The 22,965-nt window shown below is 41.0% G+C and overlaps 1 pseudogene; it reads left to right on the top strand.

The window, feature by feature from the left end:
• Nucleotides 1–309: 309 nt before the first annotated feature.
• Nucleotides 310–20,133, top strand: LOC128096157 (arylacetamide deacetylase-like 4; annotated as a pseudogene).
• Nucleotides 20,134–22,965: the final 2,832 nt, after the last annotated feature.

The raw sequence follows: 22,965 nt of genomic DNA, 5'->3' as shown, positions 1-22,965 counted from the left end.
TTTTGGATTTTACTTTGACAAGCATTCTTGGGTTTAGAGAAGGAGAGAGCCATGCTCCAACCCTAAACCCAGCTTTAATTTTCAATTGAACTGGGTCTACAAAAAGACAATTTTTTTTGCATAGATTTCTCTGGCTCTCGTTTGCTTTTGTGGACTTCTGAGAAACAGGTCAGGTTACTGTGCCAGACATACACTGGAAGGAGAGGGTGGTGGCAGCAATCTATAAAACAGGATCTGGTGCTCTTCACAGAAGTTCTGAAGGACGTTCTCCAGGACAACAGCTCCTGGGGGCTCTGGAGCATCTGGGTCATGGCTGTCCTATGGCTGCTGCTGCTAGCAGGGTTACCTACATTCTTACTGGGACTCTTTGTATGGGTTGTTATTCGGCACTTTCCCAGTGCAGGAATTCCTTCCACCCTGAAGCAGCCGGCCAAGTTATGGTTTATGCATTGCATTATCCAGTACCTGATAGCTTTGATGAGTGTTCTCTCGGGCCCTGCCATGGATTGGGGGTGCTCTTTGAACCTGACTCTTCTCCTTTCATTCCCCTTTCTCCTTTCTCTAGGTTCTCATAGGACTGAGTTGGGGAAGTCTCTTGTTACCCACCTCTCACCTTCCCCATCTCTTTTCTTTCCCATTTTCTCTTCTTGGATTTTCTTCCTCTCTCCCTTTTCTCTCCTCTTTCATTTTCTGCTTTTATTTTCTTTCTTGTTGAGAAAAGATCTCACACTATATTCTAGCCTGACCTTATCTATAGTCTAGCCACCTTAAAGTGGCCATCCCCTACTCCCATCTTTTGAAGGATCTTATTACAGGATGCATCACTATGTATGTATGAAGCTATTTTCTGAAGGCTGTGAAAATAATTTCAGACCCAGGTTCTACCCTCTAAAGCCTCATAGATCCAAAACCACATTCAGCCATAGCCCAATCACCCTTTGTTCCATGTCCTTGTCTCTGAGTGATTACTTATATCAACTTGAGACCTGAGGGCAGAGATTAATTTACTAGGCTTTGTCCTGAGAACAATTCAGGCCCTCTTTGATGACATCCATGTGATGGATCCACCCAGCCCTTTAGCATAGTTGCATGGACAGTGGTGCCCTGTGCTGGTCTTCTGGGCTGGAAATTGGGGACAGAGATCAGCGCATGCTGATAGATACAGCAGATGTGTGAAGGATAGTCTGGCCCCATGTGAGAAGTAGGTAAATAGAATGAGTCCTTATTTTGAAATTCTGATTGGAATCCTGGCAGTTGACAGATATTTCGCAGTGATTATGTCAAAAGTCACCTGAGGAGGAGGTGTGGAGGAGAAAGGTAACAAGCACACAGTCAGGTTGTCCAGTAAGCATTGCTGCTGTGTTCTCACTGGCTCAAGAGACCTTGGCTAACTTCCCTGTGCCTCAGCATCCTCTTCTGAAATGAAGTAATGGCTTCTGGAGGACCATGCTGCTGAAAGCATTAGATGGCGCTTTGATAAGGAGGCGTCATAGGGTCTGAAAAGTTGTGAAAACATATACTCCTGCCCTGTGGAGATTTTCCACCAGGAACAATGGACCACTTTAGAGAAATAAGGAACATTAAGGGTCACATGCTAATTTGGGCTCCTGGCACTCCAAATGAGAGCCTTGGGTCACCAAAGGCAGAGAAACATGTGGATCCTTGCAACCTTACTATTTTACTTTAAAAACAGTCCCTAATCTAAGCACCTGCTGATGATGGCAGGCTACATGTGCTCACAGAAGATGTGGAGTTGAGTATAGTGTTTCCTCTTCATGGTGTGTTCTATGTGGGAGACTCTGCCTGATCTCTGTAGCCCAGAGACCGCTGGCATGCTGCCTATAAGGATGGCAAGCATGAAGAAATCCAAGTGGTTGATGTTCTCATGGCCCAAAACAAAGAAAGGAGAGTCAGGTTTATATAGAAACAAAAATAGCTTGGAAACATTCCATGGTCACAAAATGGGAAGCTTAGCCTTGCTTTGTGGCCTCAACAATAAAACAAAAGAATGCTTATTTATACTTTGAAATTGTCATACATGACATTGCGTTGTTAAAAATTCTTGAATAATCATTTATTATTTATTGTAGAGGTGGAGAACAGGAGTGGAATGACATGCATGGGGTTCTTCTCCCCATCGACCTCTTCCTGATGGAAGGGAGACATCTAAATAATTCTACATTTGCAATGTAGTATTCAATGACTTCTCACAGTGTCTGGACAGTGTAGTGATGTCTTCTAAGGAAGAAGTAGCCACCAATGTAAGATGGAGGAGGTGGAGGGTGTCTTCACAAGAATATGACCTCCGAGCTTGGATATTCACGTCATTTTGAGCCTTCTGCAGCTTTCCAGGCCTGAGAGTATCAGTTCTGCACCTCTGCTCAGAGTTCATTGTCCAACAGTTGGTTACTGCCTGTAGGACTATGAAATGTTTCCAGCCATGTGAAGTTTGCCCCTTGAGTGTCATGAGCTGCCTGCTCCCTTTTGGAGGGAAAGTTTCCATATAGAAGAAACTGCTGCACATCATATACATTAAAAACAGTATCAGGGACTTGCCCTCTGGAAGCTGTGACCTCCCTAGCCACTGGGTTTTGTCTTGGTTTACAGTACCAGATATGAACTCTCTCACGTGTAGTGGGTCTTATGTGCAGTGGAAAAGCTGTTGATTGTCCCACAATAGCCATGTCCCTATTTCACACACAGGCACACCTTTTCTGGCATTTGGTACTATAGCATGCAGGGACCATAGCTGAGCATGTCTTTCTGTGACAGTTTTCCTCCAGCAGCCCACATAGCACATTCTGGCACTATGAAAGACAGTCAGTAAGAAGAAAACTTCCACCTCTGTCCCAGCTTTATTTCTTCCTGTTTTGCAGCCAGATCACATGATGTCTTTAGCAATAGTTTTACCATCTAGTCCTGGCAGGTATCCAACCACAGTGGCCAGAGCCTTTATGTTTTATGGGGCCTCAGGTGCCTCCCTGCCTCCCTGGCCAACAACTTGTAGGGAGGCAACCCATGTCTGGCACCTGGGGTTTCCATTTAACAAAGTTATGGCCTCTGGGGGTGCCGTTTTCACCCCTGCAGGCTGCCTCTGTACTTAAGTTCTTTAACTATTGTTTTAATAATCTATTAAAAAAGTAACCCAGGCCCAGTCGGTCTGTATGGTGGTGGATGTGTCATTGAACCTGCTTGTATTCAGTCACACTTGGCACATCAGTGTGTGCAATGGCTACTCTTGTCACCATCAAGTCTCCGTGAGTGCCCACATTTACCACTGAGTTGTGTGATGCTTTAGAGTGGCTTTGATAGTCATTTGTTTACATGGAAATGCTTGCAAAAAGCCTGTTTTGGTGTCCATACATGCATATTTGCATTCCTCCCTGAAATATGCAGGTTCTATATAGTGTACTTAGTAGTCTCTCTTGGGTCAACTTGACTTATTTAAATGCCCCATCCATATCTGTTGCCAACAGCTGTTTATGTGGTCCTACAATGATCTAAACCTTCAGATTAATAGTTTATCATAGTCTCATTAAAAGTCCTTTGAGCCTTTTTGTCTCAGTTCCATATGGTCACTCTCTTTACCAAGTTTTACTGTGAGCAGGCAACTTGGGCAAGGTTGGATGTGAAAATCTGCCAACTTCCCAGGAGTCCAAGTATACCTTTATCTATTTTACATTTGCAGACACTGGGTGTTACAAGATTTTCTCAGTTACTTTGTCAGGTATCATAATGTGGTCTTACTGGACCATAGTACTCCCAAGAATTTTATAGCTATGCTTGATCCTTGTACCCTGTTGGATCAATCCCTCATCCTCCGTCCTCTGTTATTGAGGTGCACCTGTATTCCATTTAGGTGAATTCTGAATTGTTAGAACACTAAGACTTTAGGAATCTGTCATCTATGCAATGGAATGTTTTTTATAGAGGATGAATAGTATAATTAAGCATGCTCCAGGGTCAGCAGCCCATGACAAATAGTGGGACTATGAAGGTACCAGTGGGGTATGATTCTCCATCTACACTGTTGATGGATTCAAGTGAACACTAATTGGCCTTAAGATCCAGGGGCCAAAGAAAGACCAAAAAATCTGCCTCAGCAATGTCTAATAGTATAACAATATTCTATCAATTGTCTCAATTATCTTGCTACCTCATCCTGAGGCACCTTCATGGGGTATCTGTCCTTCTTTTCACCTCTGTGGGATTGCTGTAACAACTCCAAGCAGTTTGGTGTAGCCCAGAGCAAGGAGGAATGGTTGTAATCATTCTTGGAGTTTGGAAAGCCCTAGAGCAATGGTTTCAGCAATGGGTCATCTCATGTCACCTCTCATTAGAAAAGGCAAGTATGCCTATGGTCATAAGACAGGAAAACCAGATGACCTTATTCTTAGGAGCCTATTATGAAGATACTTATCCCCATCACCTATAAAGAACTTAAGCAACACAAGATGATGCCACATCATTGCCATTTAAAATGCCCACCTCTTAATACTGACAATGGAAATTGAATGTGAGTTTTGATGGAGGGAGGCCAACACTTCAATCACAGCAACATCATCATTCATTCAGGACATTTTGGGAAGTAAAGTTCAAACAGGCTCCCCTATATGAAAAGAATGCACAGTGAGTTATGTCCCCATGACCTCTTTGCACATATAGCAAGCAGGTGAGAACTGGTGAATAAACCTGAAAATGCTAAGTGGCTTCAGCAGCTACTCACCCACCACACTCTCTTATGCCTCACTTTCCATCCTTTGTCTACTACAGGGGAACATACTAGAGAAACTGAGAATTTGTGCCATGCCCAGGTTTTTACAGTTTCTCCAAGGCCTAATGACGATAAAGAAGGATCCTAATGTGTTGGTGACTGACATGCATTTTGGAACAGTCCCTGTGAGACTGTTCAAGCCCAAGGAATTGTCTTCCAAACCCCACCGAGGCATCATCTTCTATCATGGAGGAGGTGCTATGATTGGAAGCCTAGGTAAGGAGCTTCCATTCGAGGTGGGAAGTAAGGTCTTCATCAAAGGTAGAATCTGGCACGTGTTCTCATGAGGACTTGTCAGGAGGGAGTAATGAAGGTAGAAGTTGGAGCCTCTTAAAGAGAGGATGGGTGCAGAGCTCAGGGCTCACCCCAGTCAGTGGGTTGTAACTTACACAGCAATGGTTTCTATGTTGGTCTAAGTCTACATGGGGGCAGCATGTCAGAGAAGGACTGTCCTGGAACTAGCTGTGACTCCTACCTTTCCTCTGCACTCATAGTACTGGCCATTTCTGCCTTTTCACAACACTTTCAGATTCCTGCACTTTGCTCAGCTTGGCTGACACATGGTGAGAAAATCTGTTCACTTCCTCCCCTTCACTTCTAAACCCAGAACACAGTGTCTTGGCTCCAGTCGTCATCTTTAGCTTCAGTTTTCTCTTCCCACCTGAAGAACCCCAAAATACAATTCAGAGCTTCTCACTGCTGCACTGCAGCCTCTCCCTCACCCCTGGAAGCACCCTGCAATCTTGTCTCTTCTTTCTCTTGCTGCCCTTCATGTCCTGTAGCCACTGAACTTCTCTGAACTTCAGAAAGATGTCATCTCTGGGTGCAGGATGGTAGCTGCTGTCTCAGGGGCTGTGGTGGAAAGTGCTTGGTTCTTGTCACAACTGCTTTAACACTGGGTCTTCTCTTGCAGACTTTTACCATGGCCTGGGCAACCTCCTGGCCAGTGAGACAGACTCAGTGGTGCTGATGGTGGGGTGAGTGGCCTGCAACTATTGGTGACTTATTCACAGGTGAGTGCGTTTCTTGGATGGATATTTATTTTTAATGCAGACCAGAGACAGGGACCCTTCCCTCACAGGTTTCTTGCACTCACACCCTATACACTTCCTGCAAAATATCTGATGCCTGCATAGATGCCCATCACTATGGAGTGCATGAATGACTGGTTTTGGATAGTGTATGAAATTAAAGAGCACTCTGCCCATATGAAGAGTTACTTCACCTTACATTAAATAAACATGACGGACTCACAACGATATGAGGAATCCCAGGTAGTGGAGACTCATGGGAAAGCCCTAGCCAAAACTTTATAAACACGGTCATATTTTTGTGAAGTTAATTAAAATAAAAGACTACATTCTAGAAACACATAAACCTTTGAAACACTTAATTCTATAAGCATCAGCATTTGTTTGTTGTGCCTCTATGTAGCAGGAATCTTAACAGGTCTTATTAATAAAATCAAACCTGGAGCCAGGTTTTGGGGTGAATGCTGGAAGATCAGAGAAGCAGAACAAGCCACAGCTACCTCACCTTGCCAGTTCCTCAGCTGATCCTGTTTCCTCAGACTGGAAGTTTCTGAGCCCTCATCCAAATGAATCTCAGTTGAACTGCTGCTCAAAAGCCTAAAAGCTTAACCAGGCTCTAGTTCCTCGTCCTCACACCTTAAATACCTTTCTGCTTCCTTAAATACCATCACTTTCTGGGATTAAAGGCTCTTGTTACCATGCCTGGCTGTTTCCAGTGTGGCCTTGAACTCACAGAGATCCAGAAGGATCTCTGCCTCTGGAATGCTAGGATTACAGGGGTGTGCACCATCATTTTCTGGCCTCTATATCTAGTGGCTGTTCTGTTCTCTGACCCCAGATAAGTTTATTAGGTTGCACAATATTTTGGGGAACACAATCATCACAACACTTTCATAATCCATTCATCTATTGATGGACATTTTGCCTAATGCCATTTCTGTGATGCTATGAATAGTGTAGTTATTAGTTTGGATGTGCAGGTACCTCTGTAGAGGCATATGGAGTCTTTTGGGTAGATGCCCAGGAGGGATATAGTTGGGTCATTTAGAAATTCTGTTTCTAGCTTATTAATAAATCTTCATTTTGATTTCCATGATGGCTACACCAGTGTACACTCCTCCCAGCAGTGAATAAGTTCCTCTTTCTTCACACACTTTTGGGATTAAGCTCTGAGAACTCAATGATTTTCCCAGGTCAAATTCCAAAATCATCCACCAACCTCCAGATAAGTTCCTTGAGCCACAGGTGCAAGAGATGTAATGTAGACACTGTGGTCCCTATGATCCTTTGTTGATCTGTGCATGAAAATTTCTGGAAAATGGATACACCTAGAAAAGATTACATTGAGTGAGATATCCGAGACTCAGAAAGACAAAGTCCACACATTTCCTCTCAACTGCAGTTCCTAGCTCCAAATCCTCACATGTGAGTATACAACATGGAGTAACCATGAAACCAGAAAAGAGTAAAGGGACTATGAGTGGTGGGCGAGGAGGGGAACAGCAAGATTCTGGTGATATGAAGTGGGAAGCAGAAGAATAGGAAAACGTTTCCAACTGGAGAGGAGGAAAAGAGTTCAATGCAGAAGGAAAAGGAGGGACAAATGACACCTGGGCTGTTTGATAAAGCCTCAAATATATTATTGTATATTTATCTAAAGTTATACACTGTATAAGATATATTATAAACTATATATAACTACATATAATTATACACTGTATACAACTATATGTGATCTGTCTATCTCTATGTATCTATGTATCTATCTATGTATCTATGTATCTATCTATGTATCTATCTATCTATCTATCTATCTATCTATCTATCTATCTATCTATCTATCATCTATCATCTATATCTTGAAGAAACTTAAGCCAGCAATAATCTCCTCTTGAATAGTTGGTTAAGGAAGTCTGAATGACTCTCAAAACAATAAGGATTATCAGTGTAGTCTTTGATTGCCTTTTGGGAGTTGAAGGTGGGCCACTATTGCTGAAGACACCACACACTTAGGACATGGGATTCAGAAGGTTTGAGCTTGATCTGACCTGAAAGCCTCTTTTCTGCAGTCTGTCTTCCATGGTTCCAGAAAATACTTATGCAAGCTCCCAAGGCAGGGAAGCAATTAAACAGTCCTACCAGGCTGCAACATCTGTGACCCATGGCAATTACCAGCATGGTGAGATAGGCATAAAGTAGGTGGCACTCTCATGTCAGTGGAAAGCAATAGCTGTCTAATTGGATTTAAGGCATGTTCAACAGGAGGGAAATCATGTCCAGTACTGGCAACCTAGCCAGCTTTCTGGGACTGGTGAGGTCATGTGTAAACAGAGGCTTTTCTCTGTCCTGCCCTGTTCCACAGTCACTTCCCAAATTATCACCCACAGGCTTATATTAATTATAAATGCTTGGGGAATGGCTCAGGCTTTTTACTAGCTAGTTCTCACATTTAAATTAACCCATATTTCTTATCTGTGCTCTGCCACATGGTTTGTGGCTTTTTACCGCATTTTCTACGTTTTGTTTCCTCGATGACTGGCTGATGTCTGCCCTGACTCTGCCCTTCTTCAGTTTGATTGTCCCGCCTAACCTTATTCTGCCTTGCCATTGACCAAACAGCTTTACTATCAACTAATGAGAGCAACACATATTCATATCATGCAGAATGACATCCCTCAGCATTTCCCCCTTTTCTGTTTATTCAAAAAGGAAGGTTTTAACTTTAACATAGTAAATTGCATATAACAAAACAGTTATCAAGCAAGAATTATAGTTACAATATTTAGTCTATATTTGACAAAATTAGAGAAAACATTCAATGATCTGTCTTATCTTGGTGAGTCTAAAGTTTCATATCTAATTTACCTTTTATCATAACTAAGGAAAACTATAATTATAACTATCTAGTCTTCAATTCCATCAAAGACCCCAGAAGGATATCATATTACTTGAATAAATAGGAAGTGCATTGTAAGCAGCTTCTAAAACTCTAGAAATGATAGAGACATCTGGCTGCCTGGAAAGTCACCCAAAGTTCTTCTATAATGTTAGGGCACCCATCTTCAGCCTATAGGCCTAGGGTATCTGGCAGACTTTTTAGTGAAGCAGGAAATTTGAAGGACTGTCCTGCCTATATTGGCAAAGGTCATCAATCACTTTTCTCTGTATCCTGCAGAATGTCTGGCAGTTTCTTCTGTGAAGCAGGAACCTTATTTTGGCAAAGTTTAGTGGTCACCTTCCTGTGGGTCCTGCATGTCCAGTTTATACAGCACACTGTCAAGCAGTCCAGGCAAGAGCAGCTTCTTGCCCAAATAGCTAGCCTTGCCACCTTGACCCCATTCTTACATTTCTAGAACCCTTTTGTAAACTTTGTCAGGTTTTATGTGGAAATTTCAGCCCCACATTAGAATGCCATATTGCAAATGGGAGGCTTTTCTCTGCTCTGCCTCATTCCACAGTCACTTCCCAAATTATCACTCAAAGGCTTATATTAATTATAAATGCTTGGCCAATGGCTAAGGCTTTTTACTAGCTAGTTCTTACATTTAAATTAACCTATATTTCTTATCTATGCTTTGCCATGTGGTTTGTGGCTTGTTACCTTATTTTCTACATGTCTTGCTTCCTCAGTGACTGGCTGGTGTCTGCCCTGACTCTGCTCTTCTTCATCTCCATCTTCAGTTTGATTGTACCACCTAATCTTATTCTGCCTTGCCATTGACCAGTTTTATTATCAACCAATGAGAGCAACACATATCACAGCATACAGAAGGACATCCCACATCAGTCATGAACCTTGGAAAAGAATCTACTGCTGCCACTTTTTAGACCAGCATGATTACTGCATTCTAATGATTATTCTTATACTCACAGATAACTGTAGCTACCACCCCTCAATGAAGAAGCTTATGAGGCAATTTTAAATGAGATTGCTTTCCTTGTTTCTTCTGGAGCATGTTTGTTATTAAAAATAAGAAGGCTCCAGTTCTAAGGGATGCATCTACAAAACATGCCTGTACCTAAGACTCTGGAACCATTGTAGAAGAGGAAAGACTGTAAGAACCAAAGGATCAGGGAGTTTGCTGTGAGATTGTGTCTCCAAGCAATATCAGAAGCTACATTCATAGAGTATTACCAACATGACTGCCCAAATGTGAGCCAAACAAGGATGACACCAATGGATTCTTGTAGAAGAGGAAAGACTGTAAGAACCAAAGGATCAGGGAGTTTGCTGTGAGATTGTGTCTCCAAGCAATATCAGAAGCTACATTCATAGAGTATTACCAACATGACTGCCCAAATGTGAGCCAAACAAGGATGACACCAATGGATACACCAAATTGCATAGAAAAAAGGCTATGAGGCGTCACCTCTATACAAAGAACTATGCCGGGCGGTGGTGGCGCACGCCTTTAATCCCAGCACTCGGGAGGCAGAGCCAGGCGGATCTCTGTGAGTTCGAGGCCAGCCTGGTCTCCAAAGCGAGTTCCAGGAAAGGCGCAAAGCTACACAGAGAAACCCTGTCTCGAAAAACCAAAAAAAAAAAAAAAACAAAACAAAAAAAAACAAAACAAAGAACTATAGGCAGTTGAGGAAAGATGGGAATGGGAGAGGTGGCCTTCTCCAGGGAAGAGCATACCAATTGGTTATCCAGTACCAAATGATCAGTCCTTAGAACATACAACAGGTGGCACTATATAGACTGAATAGATTATATTAGAAATATATATTCCTATGTATAATACATTCATATATATGCATATATGCATTCAATAACAATTAGCAAAAAAGAAGAGACCATGAATTTGAAGAAGAGTAGGGATATATGGGAGGATTTGGAGGGAGGAAAGGGAAAGAAGAAATGTTGCAAATAACTTATAATCTCAAAAATTTTAAAAAGAAAGAAAAATAAAAAGAAAATGGGAAGGCTACAGATTTTTGTCAGTAATGCTGTACTCTCACATGTTTATTGAAAGTGTTCACAAGTTCCAAGAGTTTCCTGGGAGAATCTTTGGAGTTCCTTATATAGAGAATTATATCATCTTCCTTTCCCATTTGTATCCCTCTTATTTTCTTCTTTCATTTTATTGCTCTAGAATGACTCATTAAGCTAGGAGTGATCAATGGCTCATCTATGTCTCTTCATGCTCTCACTACTCTATAACCTTTTCATTTCTCTGTGCCTCAAAGAAATGATGTCAACTCATGTCTACTGTGGGAGCTGCTATTGGTGAGGCTGTTTTGGGAAGTGCTAGGTTCTCTTCATGTGCACATTGGGTCTGGCATTTTCTCTTGTGGATCATTGTCACAGTCTGTTCAGTGTTCTGACTTAAGAGTCAGGTTTGTTTATTGCTGTCAATGGGGTCAGTGGCCTAAACAATTTGATCAACTAATATGGAAGTGGGATTTTTTTCAATTAGAGGCCACAGAAGAAGTCCTTAACCTTAGAGTTTCTTGCACTTATAGCCATGGACATGGGCACACCATCATCAAAACAGCAGGAGTATGGAAATTTGCTCATTGCTGTGGAATGCACAGATGAGCCACAGTAGAGAGAATATGAGGTTAGTGGCACTTCACTGTTATGGAGAATTGCTTGACCATACCTGAAATGAGCCTAAAGGACACACTTTGACACAAAAGAACATAGTGTCAACATAAAACCACAACATTCTCTTGAAAGTGGCTGTAGTCAGAAGTTTTCCTGTGTCTTGCTCAGTCCTGCAGCAGCTTCATCCCAAGTAAACACATAGAGGCTTCTATTACTTACAAACTGTTTGGTCTGTGGTTCAGGCTTCTTGCTAGCTAGCTCTCATAACTTAACTCAGCTCATTTCTATTAATCTATATGTTGTCACTTGGCCATGGCATTACTGGTCTTCTGATATCTTGTTGCTTCTTTGGCAGTGACCTGTCATCTCCTCCCTCCACCCTTCCTCTTCCCAGTCTTCTCCTAGTCTGCTTGCCCTGCCTATACTTTCTGCCTGACTACTGGCCAAGCATACAAATGGGCACCCAAAATGGGGCAAGAGTTCCACCTAAAACCTGAGAAAACTTAGAAAGAGACTCTAAAGTGAATCTAAGAACAGCTTCCTAGTTCATGTCTCTCATTACCAGCCCTGGTACAGAGACGTGTCCCCTGGTCATGACAGGCTTCAGTGGCAACATGGCAGGTGAGAGTTATACCACTTAAACACCAATGCCAATTCTCTCTCAGCTTCAGCTGATAATTCTCTTGGACTATTTAAGTCTTTGTCACCATCTAAAGTTCTGAACAAATTACTCAGTTCATCATTTCTTATCCCAATAGTGGGCCATAGATAGGAAATGCCTCCTAGTAATCTTTGAAAATCATTAAGTGTCTGCAATCAATCTCTCCTAATTTGCACCTTTTGGGGTCTAATTTTTTGTAGATCTATTTTACATCCTAAATAATTAATAGAATCTCCTCTTTGTATCTTTTCAGGAGCAATTTGTAATCCCCCAAAAGGCAAAATTTTCTTTACTTCTTTAAACATTCTTTCTAAAGTATTTACATTTGAAAAAGCTAGTAAAATGTTATCCATATAATGGTAAACTATAGATTGAGGAAATTGTTTATGTATTACTTCCAATGGCTGTCATATAAAATATTGGCACAGGGTTGGGCTATTTAACATTCCTTGTGGGAGAACCTTCCATTGAGATCTCTTAACAGGCTAAGAATTATTATAAGTAGGTACCATGAAGGCAAATTTTTCTCTGTCTTTTTCTTGTAAGGGTATTGAAAAGAAACAGTCTTTTAAATCAATAACTATAAGAGGCCATCCTTTAGGTAACAGAGTAGGCAAAGGAATTCCAGATTGTAGAAAGCCTATTGGCTGAATTACCTTGTTAACAGTCCTTAGATCTGTTACCGTTCTCCACTTACCAGATTTCTTGTTAATAACAAATACAGGAGAATTCCAAGGGCTGGTTGATTCTTTAAATATGCTGAGAATTTAACTGCTCTTGTGCCAGCTGTTCTAAGGCCTGTAGTTTCTCTGTTGTTAAAGGCCATTGCTGAACCCATACAACCTTGTCTGTTAGCCATTTTAAAGATAGGGCTGTTGGTGTCTTTGAAAGATCAGCAGCTATTGTGCCCTATTCATGTACAATCTGGATGATCGGTGACCGTTCTTTACAACACCTTCTAATATTTTTTCCCAGAAACATATGTTGGTTTATGGTTTGTTTCTGAGATTGGAGGAATGTTAATCTAGGTATTCCATTGTTGTAACAAATCATGTCCCCATAAATCATGTTAAGGGACTGGACATTGTTAATGTCCATTATTAATGTACATTGTTAATGTAATTCTTGACATATATATTGTATATACTTATTGCATATAGTTTTTCTTATATTAGTTATAACCTTCTTTCATTATTTTAGAAAAAAAGGGGAAATGTGGTGATATATTGCGTATCAAATAAAGATTGCCTGAGGATCAGAGGACAGAGCCAGCCACTAGATTAAACATAGTGGCCAGGCAGTGGTGGCACACACCTTTAATCCCAGGACTTGGGAGTTACTTGCAATCTCATGCCTTTGCTACCAGTATTTGGGAAGTCACATGCTTTTAATCCCAGCACTAGGAAGGAAGTGATATGACTGGGTGTAGAAAGACATGTAAGGCATAAGGAGACAGGAACTAGAGCCCTTTTGGCTTAGGAAGATTTTTGGGCTGAGGACTCAAAGGTGTTCAGTCAGAGGATTTGTAGAGATAGGATCTCACCTTTGATTCGGCCTGAGGATTCAGTAGTGGTGAGAAGTTTTTCTAGTGGCTTGTTCCTTTGTCTCTCTGACCTCTCAGCATTTACCCCAATATCTGGCTCTGTGTTTTTATTAGAAGACCTTTGGAGATTTGTGCAACATGGAGCCAAATATGAGTGACCACAATTGGGGAACATAGATTTAGGTCATCCAAGATTTCATTTTTTCAATGTGGTAACAGTCAGATGAAGTTTTTATAGTAATAAAAACAAACAAACAAACAACGAACAAACCAAAAGAAGACCATAAATCAAGCCACTTTTAGATACATATGTGGGAACATTAAGTAGGTCAGCTAAAGCAAAGTAGGAAACCACTGCTATAGGCCTTTGCTATATGATGGTTGGCGGGAGCTAGGTATCTACTTACATATCCTAAAGGATTTACCTAATAGTCACAAAGATACTATGTCAGGTACAAAGGAGGATAAAAATGGCTATTAAGATGGTTAAAGATAACCCAAGATAATTTGGCTCTGGTCTTGCAACATTCCAAATTCACAGGTATTGATAGTCTACTTGGTAAATCACCCTTTCAGAAAGGTCAGGAAGGTGCCATTTCTTTCTGGGATCTTTTTCACACTGAGTAATATAAACTAGTACATGAGCCCTATTAATAAATGTACATATAGGCTGATATTTCTTTGTGAAGTTAAATTAGTTAAATTAATAATACTACTCTCTAAGGTACACATAAAACATTGATGGAGATGAAAGAGATGATAGATACAGAATTCAAGGCTGGTCCTGCTATTAGGTGGTATTGAGATGGAGGAAGCTGGCAAGGCACTCAGAGTTGGCTGAAGATCAAGCTGAAGGTTGTGGTCACTGTGGTGAAGGTTCTGAAGATGTTTGTTGCTCCTCTGCTGCTGTTCTTACAGCCCCACCTCTGCCGCTTCCAGGGCCACTAAAAATTCCAACAGAGCTGCTCCTGTTGCTAGCAACACTTCTGGCTGCTCCTGTGGCCCAGCTTTTACCACAGTCTAGGCCATCCGTGGTTCTGAGGCTCTGCTCTGCCTCTGCTGCCAGTGGTCTCCTGCTATCACTGACGCCATCTACCTTCCTGTAACCTCCTCAGATTCTTATTCTAAAAACAGGCAAGAAAAAAAAAAACTAGAGTGAAATAATTTTTAAAAAATTATTTATTTATTTTACATCCCAGTCATAGTTTCCCCTCTCTCCTCTCCTCCCAGCCCCTCCCACCCCCCTCTGTTCCCACCCACCCAAGCCACTCCTCCTCTGTTTCTGTTTAGGAAAGGGCAGGTCTCCCATGAATATCAACAAATCATGGTATACCAAGTTGCAGTAAGACTAAGCACCTCCCCATGTATTAAGGCTGGGCAAGGCAACCCAGTATGAAAGTGAAATGCTTTAAATTTTTTTTCATTTTATATTATACATATAGATGTTTTGACTTTGTGTATGTCTATGAACATGCATTGGAAGAAGTGGGCACTGACCCCCAGGCATTAGAGTTACCAATGCTTGTGAGGTACTACATGGGGTGCTGGAAACCAAGCATGGGTCCTCTGGAAAAAATAAAATAGTGCTCTTAACCACTGAGAAATCTTTCCAGTGTCCAGAATGAAATAATTTATTGGATCTGGTGTTGAAAGACCAAGGAAAATGTCTTGGTGCTAGCACACAAAGTGAACCAAAAAGCCTGCTTAGATATGACTCAGTGTGTATGTGCTCTAGTCTCAGCAGATTTTCAAGCAAATGAAAAATTACATTTATAGGAATCATGGCTTGGTCTTTCTTGTTCCAGTCCAGACAGTGCCTCCTTTGGGCTATCAAGGTCAGGGCCTCTCCTCTGGCTTTGATGAAAAGTGGCAGGGAAAGTCGGAGGCAAGCTGTGTGAAACAGTGCTGTCTGGGTTACAACCGCAAGAGCTAGAGTTGTGAGTTAGTGGCAAGTGTCCGCAGTTGTTGCGTAGTTTCCTCAAGACATGCCCGGGGCAGACGTAAGGGAAGTCCACCTGGATGTGTGAGCATTAGTTAATTCCTCAAGGCAGCCAGGGCAACAGGGAAAAGTCTTAGAGCTCTCAGTTAGGACATGAGATTTCCCTACTATCCCATTTTTCCTTAATTATAGGAAAATAAACATCAGAACGGACATTTAAAAAAAGGCTTTAGCATGAACTCAATATCAGTTTGAAGGGTTTCTGGCAGGAGTTTTAACAATCATCAGCACATGTCCAGTACATCAGGAGAGGCATCCCCTGAATCTGTGTCAGTAGAAGCAGCAGTAGTTCCAAATGCCTACTTTGGGGTCTTTGATGGCTGCTTTTCTTCTAAAGGCAATAGATTTGAACTTGCATGATTCTATGTGGGGTTTGTGGGGAAACGTGTGTGGGTTGTCTGGAGAATCTTGGCCTCAAATGCAGACAGGAAAAATGAAGATAGCCATTTTTACTCTGTAGGGTCATTCTGAAGATTTAACTAGGACTCACCTCCCCTGGGAGTAGAGGATGATGACTGAAATGGTCTCCGGTGAACCCTGTTTAGTGTTCACCCTTGCCTTCTTAGGTACCACAAGCTTTCTGACCATCATTACCCCGTGGTTTTTAAGAATTGCCTCAGCTGGGCAGTGGTGGCTCACACCTTTAGTTCCAGCACCCGGGTGGCAGAGGCAGATGGGTCTGTGAGTTCGAGGCCAGCCTGGGATACAGAGTAAGTTCCAGGAAAGGCTCCAAAGCTACAAAGAGAAACCTTGTCTCAAAAAAAAAAAAAAAGAATTGCCTCAATGCTTCCATCCGCTCTCTGGAAAGCTATGGGATAAACCCCTCCCAGGTGGTGCTTTGTGAAGAATTATTGGAGTTTGGGCTGGTGGCCATTGTCACCCAGACCTTGGTTAGCATCTCTAGTCTTCACCAGATCTGGGCTCAATTCCAGATTACTTCTTTAGTATAGGCCATCCATTTCCACTTACTGCCAGATCATCAGAAACAAAACATCCCATTCCTCACCAGAGACATAATAATTGCACCTATGTGTAAAAACAGGCCCATTAACCTCTCCTGGGAAGATACTATGCTGAAAGAAAGGTACTGGTATACCTTTAAACACCCAGAAGAGGTTCAGGAAATGGCTTGGTTCTGACAATATGCACCAAAGGTTCAGGAGGTAACACCCACTCCTGAGTTTCACGTACCTTTCAATGAGGCTGCCTGTCTGGAAACCAAACATGTTTCAGATGCAGAAATTTCACCTCTTCTAGCAGATGACAAGACCATTGCTCATCTTCCTGAAGCATTCCCAGAGAGCTTTGAGTTTGACATCTTCTGTGATGAATCCTTGCTTTTATAGGAAGTAGCTGGAAGGCCAGGGTGTCCCTGTGAGCTAGTACCATGTAGAGGACAGCTTTCATGGATGCATAATGTTTGATAAGAAGCCCTTTTCTGTTGTGTATATGTACCACATTTTCTTTATCCATTCTTCAGTTGAGGGGCATCTAGGTAGCTTCCAGGTTCTGGCTATTACAAATAATGCTGCTGTGAACAGAGTTGAGCATGTGTCTTTGTGGTATGATTGTGTATCCCTTGGGTATATGCCCAAGAGTGGTATCATTGGGTCTTGAGGTAGATTGATTCCCAATTTTCTGAGAAACTGCCATACTGATTTCCAAAGTGGCTGTATAAGAAGAGAACTCACTCTATTGGAGGAGGGAATGGGGGAAAGGAGGGAGAGGAAGGAAGGATGAGAATGGGATCTGTGTTTGGTATGTAAAATGAATTAAAAAAAGAAGGCTTTTTCTTTTCCAAGATCCCTGAAAGCCATAAATGTGGTACTCAGTTATATCAAGGGTGTGACAGTCATTATAGTGTCTGAGTGGTGTGAGGTAGGAAAGGGCTGTGTTAGGGCCTTTGATTACTTTTATTGAGGAAGGAACCATCTGTGATCTAAGAGCTGAATACAAGGTAAAAGCAAAGAACTTCTGGCTTCACATTCAATAAAATCCAGAGGGTATGTTTCCCTCAATATCAGCTGTTCAATGCCACATCTCACAATGCCATCTACATTGTTACTTAGGTGAAATAAATATCAAAGTGGGGAAATCATATAGGCTATTTAAATGAGAAGATTAAAATTCACATAATAAGAGCTAATTAAAAGTGAAAGGCACTAGCTGGGCAGTGGTGGTGCATGCCTTTAATCCTAGCATTCAGGAGGCAGAGACAGGCGGATCTTTGTGAGTTAAGGCCAGTCTGGCCTACAGAGTGAGTTCCAGGATAGGCTCCAAAGCTACAGAGAAACTCTGTCTCAAAAAACCAAAATAAATAAATAAATAAATAAATAAATAAATAAATAAATAAAAATAAAGCCACTAATATTAAATTAAAATTAAACTCAAAAGAAATAACTAACTACATAGAGTTATGCAGGAAGAGAATACTATAAAATATTCAATAATATTATTAAAGTAAGCATATTTAGATACAAATTTAAGCAGGAATTCTAACTGAACATATAATCAAGTATGTGAGATTTCTTATTAATAATGCTAATTCAATCAGTTGTGACTTTTTGAGTTGTAGATAAAACATACATACCAGTTATTGAGATTTACTTACATGGTTATTTTGTTGAAAGTATCAAGGAGAAAACAACTACTCTTAGCAAAAAATAACTATATGATTAATTTCCCAATGTCCTGCAACCAAATTGGGTAAGGTCTTTAGCAATAATGTCTTTACATTTAGTTATTGTCTTAGTTTGGATATTTATTGCTATGAAGAGACACCATGACCATGGCAACTATTATAAAGAAAACATTTAATTGAGAGGACACACTTATAGTTTCAGAGGTTCAGTCAATTATCATCATGGCAGGGAACATAGTGGGTGCTTGGGGCTGAGACTGCTACTTCTGGCATGTAACAGGAAGTCAACTGACTGTCACACTGAGTGAAGCTTGAGAAAAAGATCTAAAATCCCACCCCCACAATGACACACTTCCTCTAACAAGGCCACACCTCCTTATAGTGCCAGTCCTTTTAAGGGCTGTTTTCTTTTCAAACTACCACTGTTATGATGGGCAACTGAGAGCAATGACAATAGTTTACGTTGTTTTAGGTGCTTTTGACCAATAACTTGTAAGAAGGAGTCCTCTGCTTGTCATTTAGTTTTTCATTAAATTTAGCTTTTCATTAGCTCATGTCTTCTGGAAGCAGTATTATCTAGTCATGCAGTATTATCTATTCATGATTAAACTCCTTTTTGAATATTATATTTTAAAATTAATGTACAAATGAGTATATTTTCATAAGACTTTTCCATACATCCTAAGTTTTGGTTAACACATCCCTTATTCCAGCTCTCCCCCCATTCCCCTGCCCCTATTCCCAATTATACATTTAACCCTGAGTATTTTAGACCACAGTTGAGTGACTGTAGTGTTCTAGTTTCATTCTGTTTTTGTAATAAAATATTCTGACCCAAAGAAACTTGAAAAGCAAAGAGTTTATTTGGCTTACATTTCTGGTTCATTGCCCTTTATTGAGGAAAGTCAGGGCAAGAACTCAAGTAGGAACTTGAAGCAGGTATCATTGAGGGATGGTACTTACTGTCTCACTCTCTGGTTCATGCTTAGCTAGTGTGCTGGATAGTTTTATGTCAATTTGACATCAGAGTCTTAGGGTTTTATTGCTGTGAAGAAACACCAGGACCACAGCAACTCTTATAAAGGAAAACAATTGGGGCTGGTTTATAGTTCAGAGATTTACTCCGTTCTCACCATGACAGGAAGCATAGTGGCACACATGCAGCCATGGTGCTGGAGAGGCAGCTGAGAGTTCTACATCTACATCTGGATCTACAGGCATCAGGAAGAGAGAGTGACACTGGGCCTATCTTGGTTTCTGAAACTTCAAAGCCCACCCCCAGTGATATACTTCTTCTAACAAGATGGAGTAGGCCACATATACTCCAACAAGGCCATACCTCCAAATAGTGCCATTCCCTATGAGCCTATGGGGGCCATTTTCATTCAAACTCCAACAAGCTAGAGTTATCTGAAAGGAGGGAACCTTACTTGAGAAAAATGCTTCTATAAGACCTGAGTGTAGGGCATTTTCTTAATTAGTGATTGATGGAGGAGGGCCCAGCCCATTGTGGGTGGGCCCATCCCTGAACTGGTAGTCCTGGGTTCTATAAGAAAGCAGGCTGAGCAAGCCATGGGGAGAAAGCCAGTAAGCAGCACCCCTCCATGGCCTCTGAATTAGCTCCTGCCTCCAGGTTCCAGCCCTGCTTGAGTTCCTATCCTGACTTCTTCCAGTTATGTACTATGATCTGAAAGTATAAGCCAAATAAACTCTTTCTTTCCAACTTGCTTTTGGTCATGGTGTTTCACCAATGCAATAGAAATCCTAATTAAGACATCTAGCTTTTTGTACCATCCCAGGATCACCCGCCTAGGGATGGTAGTGTCTGCAAGTGACTAGGGCCCTCCTGCATCAATTAGTAATCAACACAATCTTTCGAGTCATGCCCACGGACCAACCTGATAAGGACAGTTGTAACTCTCTTTTCAGGTGATTTTATGCTGTGTCAAGTTGAGAGTTAAAGCTAACTTGGAGGGCTAGAATCAATAGCAAGGAAAATTATAGGAAATAAAAACTCATTGGAGATTAAACAACATGCTGTGATGCAATACTGATGAGGTTTTTGAAGAAATTGAGAGGGAACTGAAAGAAAATAAAATACAGTGAAACCTATAGGCTTTAAAGAAACCAATCCTCAGCGGGAAGTTCATTGTTCTAATTCCCCTTAATCCTAAGAGGAATCTGAAGTCAATACACTAATGATGCACTTTAGTGCCCAGGAAAACAAAACAATCCAACCTCAAAGGCAGTTTATAAAGTACATAATTGAGAACAAGGTAGAAATTAATAAAATAGAAACAACAAGAGAACAATACACAGAATCAATGGGATACTTCCTTTAAAGATAAAAAGATTGACAAATTTAGCAAAGGAGTAAAAGAAGACTGGTAGAACACGATTTGAGAACAGAGTCATGTGAGGAGAATTCTGAGTGCTTGTGAGAAAACTCCAAGAAAGCAAGACAAGAATCTTTTGATCTCAGTTTCTTCAAAACCATGAAATTGTTCTTGGAATGTGTTTGCATGCTCCTCCTAGATATAGCAAATAGGAATGAGTTGACTTCAGATTACTCGTTATTGCTTGCTGTTGTTATTTAATTAAATGTTTAAACTATCTTTTATATGCCTCTAAGGAAAACCATGTTTTTGCCACATGTGGCTTGTCCTCGTGATTGTATATAGCTTGAACTCATGAGAACTTTACTCATGTAACCTTCTTTAATCCTCAGAGTATAAACTGTCTGATGCTCTGAATAAAGTGGAATATTGCATGAGACTTTAGTCCACCTCATTTATGGGCTCCATTTTCCCAGGTCCCACTGCATGTAGAGTGGTGACAGAAGACCAAAATCAATAAAGTTATATGTGAAAAGAGACGTTACAACAGATATTACTGAAATTCATAAAACATAAGGACGTATCTTAAAAACTTATATTCCTTAAATGTCTTTCGGCCATTTGAAATTCTTCCTTTGAGAATTCTCTGTTTAGCTCTATAGCCCATTTTTAAATTGGATTGTTCAGTATTTTGATGTCTAGTTTCATGAATTCTTTACATATTTTGGAGATCAGCCCTCTGTCAAATGTGGGGTTGATGAAAATCTTTTCCCATTCTGTAAGCTGTCATTTTGTCTTATTTACTGTGTCCTTTGCCTTACAGAAGCTTCTAAGTTTCAGAAGGTCCCATTTATTAATTGTTGTTCACCAGTGTGCTACTGGTGTTATATTTAGGAAGTGGTCTCCTGTGCCAATGTGTTCAAAACTATTTCCTATTTTCTCTTCTATCAAGTTCAGTGTAACTGGTTTTATATTGAGGTCTTTGATTCACTTGGACTTGAGTTTTATGCATGGCAATAGATATGGATCTATTTGCAATCTTCTGCATGTTGACCTTAATTATCAAGGAGAGGCAAATCAAAACAACTCTGAGATACCATCTTACACCTGTCAGAATGGCTAAGGCCAAAAGCACTGCAGACAGCTTATGTTGGAGAGGATGTGTAGCAAGGAGAATTTCCACTGTTGGTGGAAATGCAAACTGGTACAGCCACTGTGGAAATCAGTATGGTGCTTTCTCAGAAAATTGGGAATCATTCTTCCTCAAGACCCAGCTATACCACTCTTGGGCCTATACCCAAGGAATGCTCAATCATACCACAAGGACACATGCTCAACTATGTTCATAGCAGCATTATTTGTAATAGCCAGAACCTGGAAGCTACCTAGATGCCCCTCAGCTGAAGAATGGATAAAGAAAATGTGGTACATGTAGCTAGAGTTTTCCTGGTCCTGCCTGGCCCACAGTCAGGACAAATCTCTCTCACCCGCCAGTCCCACAGCCGCTTAGACCCAACTGAGTAAACACACAGAGACTTATATTGCTTACAAACTGTATGGCCACAGCAGGCTTCTTGTTATCTAGTTCTTTTAACCCATTTGTATTAGTCTATAAGTTGCCATGTGGCTTGTGGCTTACCGGTACCTTATACCTCACTTGTCATAGTGGCGGCTGGAAGCGTCTCTTTGACTCAGCCTTCCTGTTCCCAGAATTCTCTTCTCTGCTTGTCCCACCTATACTTCCTGCCTGGCTACTGGCCAATCAGCATTTTATTTATACAGAGCGATATCCACAGCACTTCCCCTTTTCTTTTTCAAAAAGGACGGTTTTAACTTTCACATAGTAAAATTACATATAACAAAACAGTTATCAAGCAAGAATTACAGTTATGATATCTAGTCTATTTGTATTTGGCAAAATTAAAGAAGATATCCTATCTATCTTATATTTGTGAGTCTAAGGTTTCATATCTAACTTATCTTTTATCGTAACTAAGGAAATTATAACTATCTAATCTTCAACTTCAACAAAGACCTCAGAAGGATATAGTACTACCTGAGAAATGGGAGAAGGATGGAAGCAACTTTTGAGAGTCTTGTGAGAGTGGACAGAGACAGCTGGCAGCCTGTACAGTCATCCAAAGTTCTTTTGTAAAGTTGAGGCATCTGTCTTCAGCCCACAGGCCTAGAGTCTCTCAGTCACTTTTCTCTGTGTCCTGTAGAATGTCTGGCAGTTTCCTCTGTGAAGCAGGAACCTGAAGGACCATTTTGCCAAGCAAAGTTCAGTGGTCACCTTCCCGTGGGTCCTGCATGTCCAGTTGATCAAGCAGTCCAGGCAAGAACAGTTTCTTGCCCAAATGGCTATTTTTGCCAAGGTGAAGATAAACTTCATATGGAGTGTCTTTGATGCCCATCCTCCTCTCTTAAGT

Source organism: Peromyscus californicus, unplaced genomic scaffold (genome assembly GCF_007827085.1).
Source record: "Peromyscus californicus insignis strain IS unplaced genomic scaffold, ASM782708v3 Scaffold_5__1_contigs__length_169319896, whole genome shotgun sequence".
In the NCBI taxonomy this organism is placed as follows: domain Eukaryota; kingdom Metazoa; phylum Chordata; class Mammalia; order Rodentia; family Cricetidae; genus Peromyscus; species Peromyscus californicus.
Note: the sequence above shows the minus strand (reverse complement) of the source record. Positions and strands in the feature narration are given on the sequence as shown.